We start from the raw sequence: 9,852 nt of genomic DNA, 5'->3' as shown, positions 1-9,852 counted from the left end.
TCTCGGCCTCCAGCTGACTAATGTCAGTCCCAGCCAGGGAGCACTTCCAGGCTGGCATGGGGGCCAGGGCTGCACCCCTGACTTGCTGTGCTGGTTCCCAGCCAGCTCTGCCAGCACAGGTGGAAGAGGCTCCCAACCCCAGCGGTGCCCAGCTCAGCTGGGTTGTGGCTCAGGTCTGGCTGCCCCAGGTTCCCAGGCTCCACAGGCTGCAGGGGTCCAGGCTTGCAAGCAGGTTGTAAGAGGTCTAGACAGAGTAGAGAGCACGGGGTGATGGAAAAGTCGGGCCGCAGGGAGGCCAGCTGGTGTGGCTGAGATACAGCTGCTCCAGAACACCTAGGCCCCCCAGAGCTCCACCAGCCAAGTCCCACAGGATACTGGGAGACAGCAGCAGCACCCGCAGTCCACACAGGCCCTGGAAGGAGCCACCTGCTGAGTGGCCAAGACCACTGTGGCTCAGCTCTGACAGCCAAACTATCAGGGAACCTGGAAAGGGTCTAAGCAGGTGGAGGCCTCCCCAGCCCACACAATGCCCAAAGCTGGGCAGTTTCATGGTGCTGGCCACCTGCCGCCAGACCCTAAGCAAAGCTGATGCCCCACTGTGGCCGTGGCCACACCTGCTCCACCCTTGCCCCATGATGAGATGGAGTGAGGATGGCACCAGACAGTCATGGATGCTGAGAGCTTGTGTTACTCTCCTCCATCCAAGATATTGGGAAGCGTGGTGATGCTAGAAGAGAAAAATAAATGCAGACACGACTCAGGACCTCACCATATGCCAGGTCCCCAATGTGGTCTCAAGGACACCTTCCCTCCATCTCTCAAGATCTTACCTGCTTACCTAGCAGTTAACAGCTAGGAAAATAGCCAAAGCTATTTCAGCCTGAGATCCCAGCCTCCTGACCCTCCCATCCCCAGCCACCCCTCATCCTGTTATTCCTACTAGGATGAAAGGCAATCAGGGAAGATCACCCTTTTAAATTCTCTAGACCGTTTTTACTCCCACTCCACACTCCACCTCACTTATTTCCCACACGATCACAGAAACTCCCCCTCCTCCTGCAAAGAGCTTCAACTAGATCTTGGCCTAATCTGACCACCGAGGTCAAGACCTCCAGCAGAACCCGTGTACTCACCTCTATTCCTGGCACTATACTTGCAGAGTGCAGCAGCAGCAGCAGCTCAGGAATGGAAGAGGAATCTCAGCTCTAGTTACCTGCCTGCCTGCCTCCTGCCAAGCCCCACCACCCAAAGCAGGAGCAATCAGCTCTCAGGAAGCCATCATCATGAGGGTGGGGATAGGGGACAGGTTGAGGACATCTCCAAGCCCTTTTGGCCTTCTATCCAGGGGAGCAGGACCCTGCCCTGCTTTTCTAAGAGCAGGTGTTCCCCTTTCCACCTCCTTCTCTCTTCTGGAGCCCCAGCCCTCCTCTATTTCTTATCAACCATGACAACTAGGAGAAGCCTTGGATCCCTCCCTCAAGTCATAAAGCAGACAGGTGTCTCTTTTTTTCATTCCTACTTCCTGCCTAAGACAACTGGACACAAAGGAGGGGAATGTTCTCTCTTGTTCTCACTAGGCCAAAGGTCAAAGTACTCCTCTCTGGCCCTCAAGGAGTGCCCAGCCTTTCCTTCTGAAACAGGGGCCTGAGTCCAGGGTACCCAGTGCTTCTGCCTTGCCCTGGGAGGCCAAACATTTACTTTCTCTCTAGGTTCCTGAATGTGCTCAGGAGCTCTACCCAGCAAACTTTAAGAGAATAACGGCCATATGGAAGAAATGGTTACCAAGAGCCAAGCTTCATTAGAGGCTTCATTTAATCCTCAACTGAGACACTCATTTCATAGATGAGGGAACTGATGCTTGGCAAGTTTAGGTAAGTTGCCAAGTCATACTGCTCATTAGTGGCAGAGATGAAATCTGACATGACTCAGGCCTGTCTGAATCCAGGCAAGCACCTAACCACTAAGCTACAGTGACCCAAAGAGTGGGCCATCATCCCTTGTGCCGTCCAAACACCCCCCCTAAGATGTCAAGGTCACAGGTGAATAGTACATATGATGCCCAGAATGGTAAGGGCAGCTGAGCCACCACCACCAACCTAGGATATTACTCTCAGCTTGTGGTTGATTAGACTTAAGCCCCTTTGATTTAATTCAAGTGATCTTGTTCGAGCAAATTATACCAGAAAAACTTCATTATCAATAATCTTTGAGAAAACATTACAAACAGAAGGTTGACATAGACTAGAACGGAACACAAGTATCAATTTTTAAGTCAGTTGAGTTAACAAAATTCAGAGGGCTCATGAAAGTCTCACCAGTTACCTAAACATGATGGCCACTAGGTGCCCACATGAGTCCACTATGCTATGCTATGCTATGCTAAGTCGCTTCAGTCGTGTCCGACTCTGTGCGACCCCAGAGACGGCAGCCACCAGGCTCCCCTGTCCCTGGGATTCTCCAGGCAAGAACACTGGAGTGGGTTGCCATTTCCTTCTCCAATGCATGAAAGTGAAAAGTGAAAGCGAAGTCACTCAGTCGTGTCTGACTCTTAGCGACCCCATGGACTGCAGCCTACCAGGCTCCTCCATCCATGGGATTGGACTGCAGCCTACCAGGCTCCTCCATCCATGGGATTTTCCAAGCAAAAGTACTGGAGTGGGGTGCCATTGCCTTCTCCGCATGAGTCCACTAAAAACAAGTTATACCCAAACAACTTTATTTCCCTTTTTGATAGAGTTGTCAGATGGCTATCACAAACATCTGGATCCTATTAAAGTCTCTTATACTATCCCTTTGCTGCTGCTGCTGCTAAGTTGCTTCAGTCGTGTCCAACTCTGTGCAACCCCATAAACGGCAGCCCACCAGGCTCCCCCGTCCCTGGGATTCTCCAAGCAAGAACCCTGGAGTGGGTTGCCATTTCCTTCTCCAATGCATGAAAGTGAAAAATGAAAGTGAAGTCCCTGTCATGTCTCTTTGTGACCCCATGGACTATAGCCCGCCAGGCTCCTCTGCCCATGGGATTTTCCAGGCAAGAGTACTGGAGTGGGGTGCCATTGCCTTCTCCTATACTATCCCTTTCAGTTCAGTTCAGTCGCTCAGTCGTGTCCGACTCTGCAACCCCATGAATCGCAGCACGCCAGGCCTCCCTGTCCATCACCAACTCCTGGAGTTCACCCAGACTCACATTCATTGAGTCAGTGATCCCATCCAGCCATCTCACCCTTCTCCTCCTGCCCCCAATCCCTCCCAGCATCAGAGTCTTTTCCAATGAGTCAGCTCTTCGCATGAGGTGGCCAAAGTACTGGAGTTTCAGCTTTAGCATCATTCCTTCCAAAGAAATCCCAGGACTGATCTCCTTCAGAATGGACTGCTTGGATCTCCTTGCAGTCCAAGGGACTCTCAAGAGTCTTCTCCAACACCACAGTTCAAAAGCATCAATTCTTTGGCATTCAGCCTTCTTCACAGTCCAACTCTCACATCCATACATGACCACTGGAAAAACCATAGCCTTGACTAGACGGACCTTTGTTGGCAAAGTAATATCTCTGCTTTTTAATATGCTGTCTAGGTTGGTCATAACTTTTCTTCCAAGGAGTAAGTGTCTTTTAATTTCATGGCTGGAGTCACCATCTGCAGTGATTTTGGAGCCCAGAAAAATAAAGTCTGACACTGTTTCCACTGTTTCCCCATCTATTTCCCATGAAGTGGTGGGACCGGATGCCATGATCTTCGTTTTCTGAACGTTGAGCTTTAAGCCAACTTTTTCACTCTCCACTTTCACTTTCATCAAGGGGCTTTTGAGTTCCTCTTCACTTTCTGCCATAAGGGTGGTATCTGCATATCTGACGTTATTGATATTTCTCCCGGCAATCTTGATTCCAGCTTGTGCTTCTTCCAGCCCAGCGTTTCTCATGATGTACTCTGCATATGTTAAATAAGCAGGGTGACAATATACAGCCTTGATGTATTCCTTTTCCTATTTGGAACCAATCTGTTGTTCCATGTCCAGTTCTAACTGTTGCTTCCTGACCTGCATACAGATTTCTCAAGAGGCAGGTCAGGTGATCTGGTATTAACCCATCTCTTTCAGAATTTTCCCCAGTTTATTGTGATCCACACAGTCAAAGGCTTTGGCATAGTCAATAAAGCAGAAATAGATGTTTTTCTGGAACTCTCTTGCTTTTTCCATGATCCAGCGGATATTGGCAATTTGATCTCTGGTTCCTCTGCCTTTTCTAAAACCAGCTTGAACATCTGGAAGTTCATGGTTCACGTATTGATGAAACCTGGCTTGGAGAATTTTGAGCATTACTTTACTAGCGTGTGAGATGAGTGCAATTGTGCGGTATGAAAACAAAGTTTATATAAACTGGAACACAAAACTGGGATAGATAAGTTGTACACCAGATTGTAGCACCAAGATTTTTTAAAAGTTCTTAGAAGAGGCTGGAATAGTTGGCTTAAAAAGACTACTGCACTGGAGAAAACAAGACAGCTCCCAGTCATATCTGCCTGCTTGGCTGCTTCAGTGCCCCTCACTCACAGGAATGGAGAGCAAGGATCAGAGCGCAGGAGACAGGAGCTCTTGCCTCGGTTCTAGAGCCACTGCAGGGAGGACAAAAGGGCATGGTACAGCTAGTACATGTTGCTTCTCAAAGTAATGAGCTCCCCACCAATGAAGGTGTTCAAGTAGGGGCAGCCAGGCAAGGATGCTGTAAGCGAGGATATTTAAACAGTGAGGCAGTTTAAATATCCACAGAAGCTCCAAGATCGTGGTCATTTCTAAGTGCTAGGACACCTGTGCCGAGCTTCATATACACACATGGGCCACTCCTAGAACTAGAAGCATGCTGTCTGCAGTTCACATAGTGCCTTCTGGAGTTACATGGCTGCATACCCTTCCCATAGCCAGTGCATGCGACTGACAGCAAGACACTTTCATAAAGGCTAATCTGAACTAGAACTGAACTGTATTTGACACCAGCCATGCACCTGGCTTCCCTTGTAGCTCAGACAGTAAAGAGTCTGCCTGCAATGTGGAAGACTGGGTTCGATCCCTGGGTCGGGAAGATCCCCTGGAGAAGGGAATGGCAACCCACTCCAGTACTCCTGCCTGGAACATCCCATGGATGGAGGAGCCTGGCAGGCTACAGTCCATGGGGTCTCAAAAAGTTGGACACGACTGAGCGACTTCACTTTCACTTATGCACCTGGAGGGGACAAGGGGCCACTGCTATAATCACCCTCTCTTGCGAACAACCTCAGTTGAACTCCCTGATAAACCTATTCTGCTCATACCAAAGAAGCCACTTGTCTACACCAAGTCACACTCAGTACAACTCCCCCAGTGGCCACGTGGTTACAGCATAACGCATGAGCATGCACCTCTAAAGGGCACTCAGCAACTTATGGGAGTTCCCTTGTGTGTTTACTGAACCACCAGCTACATACTCGTTCACCCTCGTCTCCCTGCCAAATTCACAAACACACCTGCAATGGTACTGTCTTCTCCTTCTTTCCTGTTTATTATGGAGGAAGGGACCCATTCAATCAGAGGCCAAAACCCCTACTATGGCCATGGATCTCACCCATTTCTCAGTGTTCAGGACAAGGGCACAACTCCTAAATGTCTAGCTCGTCTGGTCCTATCCTCTGAACTCAAAGCTCGTTACCCATTTGCCATCTGTTCTTCAGCGTTTCATGGGTGAGACAAAATAACAAAACAGAACCCCATTTTCCCACAAACCTCTTCCTCTCCACTGTTCACCATTCACCGAAAAGTCATCCTTAGTTCCTCTTTCCCTGACCACCTTGTCCTCACACCCAATCCGTCAGCCAGTCCAGTCTTGCACTCACGTTTGTCACCTCTCGCCCGAACCACTGCAATGGCCTCATAGTGCCAAGAGTCTTTTTTTTTTCCTTAATTTTTATCTTGGAATATAGTTGAACGAAGTCTTTCTACTTCCACTGTTGCCACTTATCATTAGCCTAAATCCCTTGACAGCTTGAAACCCTTTAACAGCTCCCACTGTGTCAAGAACAAATTCCATTCCCTAAGACAATGGCTTCAAGGCCCTGCATAATCTGGCTCCCGCCAATTTCTTCATCTTACTCACTAGGCTTCAGCTGCCTATAGTCTGCTGCTGCTGCTGCTGCTGCTAAGTCACTTCAGTCGTATCCGACTCTGTGCAACCCCATAGACGGCAGCCCACCAGGCTCCCCCATCCATGGGATTCTCCAGGCAAGAACAATGGAGTGGGTTGCCATTTCCTTCTCCAATGCATGAAAGTGAAAAGTGGAAGTGAAGTCGCTCAGTCGTGTCCGACCCTCAGCAACCCCATGGACTGCAGCCTTCCAGGCTCCTCCATCCATGGGATTTTCCAAGCAAGAGTACAGGAGTGGGGTGCCATTGCCTTCTCTGGCCTATAGTCTAGCAGTTCCTAAACATTCCAAGGGCTTCCCAGGTGGCATAGTGGTTAAGAATCCACCTGCCAGTGCAAGAGACATAGTTTCCATCCCTGGATCAGAAAGATTCCCTGGTGGAGGAAATGACAAGCTGCTCCAGTGTTCTTATCTGGAAAATTCCATAGACAGAGGAGCCTGGAGGGCCACAGTCCATAGGATCGCAAATAATAGGATGCAACTGAGCACACACACACAAACATCCCAAATTCCTGTCAACCTCAGCTTTAGTTCCTGCTGGTCCCTCTGTCCAAGCACCCTTGGTTGGCTCCTTGTTCTTCAGATTTCAGCTTAAATCACACCTCAGAAGCCATCCCAGAATATTTTCTTTAGAGTAGTACACAGACCTCCCTATAGTAAGCATAAGCAACTACTTTAATCTAGGAGACAGACCAGAAAGGAGGCCAGATCAGAAAAAGCAGCCACCACTTTTTAGTCCCTATGCTAAAGACTAACTGCTGGAGTCAGCATGAGGATTAGTTTAGGGAAAGAGAGGCTGGCTGAAAAGTCACTAGAGAATTGCCTTACCCACACCTTACTCTATTGTCTTTTCAACAAAACTAGAAAGATGGGAGGCCACAGTCCAACCTGCCTTGGTCCTAACTGCCAGTCTCTTGAGAAACCTGCTGCTTTTGAAGCTGAAACTAGGTATACCCACCTTCCCAGTTCCTCCCATGTTCTTTACTGATCCCTCATCAGTTTTCTAAACTTGACTCCAAGCTTTCCTCAAAACTCAGTCAGCCTAGACCACTTTTCATCTTGGCTCAGGCAACTCATCCAGCTATTAAAATGACGACACTCAAAATGACTTCAGTTTCGTCAATGGCTGAATGCCAGGGAATACTACATTATCCTTATCTTAGGGCCTCAAAATTCCCCATCAGACCATTAACGATAAACCAAAATAATTACAGTGCAAGTCATAAATGCCACATGTGAGTGATATAAATTTTAGGAATCACTTTCCATTTTCACTGTCAAGGATGGCTTCACAGGTGGCACTGAAGCAAGGCATTGTAGGAAAAGAGAAGATAAAACTGAAGATTATTGAGGCTGTAAGTAATCTCAGAGGTCACCCAGCCTCCATGCCTTTCATATATGTTAATTCTAAGATGCCCAGATTACAGAGTGCACCTGTGGACTGGGGATGAGGGAATTGGTTGGCAGGCTTCTTTTGACGCAGCAAAGCGTGCTGTGTTTTCAGAAATGTAAGGGGCAGGGAGAAGGGTGTTAACATCAAGAGGATATGAAAGATGTCAATAATGTTCTGAGTGATCCTGGATGGAACGTGTTTGCCTTGCTTTCTTGTGTGCCTGTAATGAGCCATGTAAGGCTTTTATAATATTACAAAAAGAAACTCATTTTGAAACTTTATTACCCAGCAGCAGTCTATCACCAGTGGATGGCAGCCCCACAGCACCCCTTTCTCACCCGTAAGGTACTTCATGCTGTTACATTACACCCCTGAAGTTGGGGCAGTACATGGCCAATTCAAGTTTCTTAAAGGGGAATGCTCTGGTACCAGTGGCCTCCAGCAGTGATGGGAAAGCAAATCTGCTATGTAAACAATGACCATCCTCCAACCCACATGACCAATCCCAGTTCCCAAACTCTGGTCCCCACCACTCAACCCATACAGTGCAGCTCCTAGTAGCAAACATGCTCATTATACGTTCTCAGCATCTGCCACGCTGGCAGGACAGGAGTCTCCATGTATGACTGAAAGCATCCTTGATCTTCCTTTATGTCTTATGGGAAAACAGATTTTGACACAATTTATAGCTTCAAAAACGTCAAGGAGCCGTTACCTTGAATCAGTGGTTCGCAAGCTGCAGCCCTTTAACTAATATTGAAGTGCCTGAGCAACTTTCAAAACACCAAACAAAAATCAGCAATCAGTTGTTCAGACTTACACAGTACAGATTCAGTATCAACTCATTGTGGGAAGGCTGTTTATACCGTACTGACCAGATGTTCTAAATAGAAGAAAACCCAAAGGCACAGATGTGGCTGTGGGGTGGTGACCAGGCACTGGGATATAAGGGTTTGTGTGTGTGTTTGAGGAGAAAAGAGAATGCCTCAAAACCAAGCAGACACTGCAAAACCACCAGTTCGTGTTCTATCAGAGATGCAAGCCCTCAACACTGCATCATTTCTTCAAATCTAGGTGACAATTCTTACCACACTCACCAGTCTTCTCTGTACACCATCCCAAACCTGGCTAATAGAAGTGAGTAATACGAAAATGCCATCAGTTTGCCAAGTACCAGGGCAATATTAAAGAGCCCATGAGTGCATAAAGCCTGGGGTTCATTCCAGCTCTGCCACTGTGGGCAGCGGCGGTACTCTCAGCAAGTCACTTAAGCCCTGGTGGAACCAACTCACTTTCTGTAAAATGAGTGGTTTTCATATAATCAAATTCCTCAGAAGCTTCAGTGAAGAGGTAGAGATGAGACCTGAGAGACAGAGAGGGCAGGGTTCTTAGGACCCCAAATGTTTTACCTATTAGTCTCACTTAAAATGACATCTAGACAAAGACTTCTAAAACAAGTTGGAGCTTCTGAAAACCAGTTAATCCAGTCTCATCTCCAGATTTAACCATCCTAGGAACAAGCTAAAATGCATACTAACATTTATAGAAGACCTTCTAAGTAGCAACCATTTTAAACCAACCTATCTGAACCTTTACAAGCAGCTCCAGATGAGTATTATTTCATGTTCACAACTGGGGAGACCAAAGCATGGACAGGTAAAATGACTTATCCAGAGTCAGAAGTGAGGAGAGGGAAGGGTGACAATTTGAAGCCAACGTTTCTGTCTCCAAAGCCCTTGTTCTTCCTTCTACGCTGCTTGTCTTTCCCACCATACTGATCCACCTCTTGAATTGCTTTAAGTTCCCCCACATCATTTCGTAAACTGAAACCAGAGTCAAAAAGTGCTTCCTACCAGAGCTGCCTCCCATTCACAGACCTAGAGACTAATGGGGAGGAAGTGACGACATGGGACACGTGACACAGAGCTCCTTTCCAGGAATGCCATTTCCCATGTATCACATTCACTGCTTTAAATGCATCTCTCAGGTTTTCTAGACCTTGCATGGTAGGTCTCCTCTCTGTTCCCTCTTTTACCTTCTCCAGAAGTCCACACTTCCAAGCAGACTAAATCAAAGGCTTGGTACTTTAAATCAAGTTCTGGCCAATGGCAGGTGATATGAAAGTATACTTCTTAGTCTTCTCTCACTTTTCCTCCAGTCCTGGAACAAAGCTCTTACATATGTACCCACCCAATTCATTCCTCTACTCCACTTACACACAACTCCCAACCCTGGATCCCCTTCTTATACACTTGGCACTGGATTTCTGGATGAGTTCTCAGGGGTAGAAGGAAAGA

Source organism: Bos grunniens, chromosome 19 (genome assembly GCF_055505025.1).
Source record: "Bos grunniens cultivar Pamir isolate PY7600 chromosome 19, Bosgru_T2T1.0, whole genome shotgun sequence".
NCBI lineage: Eukaryota > Metazoa > Chordata > Mammalia > Artiodactyla > Bovidae > Bos > Bos grunniens.
The sequence above is the reverse complement of the archived record's forward strand: the minus strand, read 5'-3'. Positions refer to the sequence as shown.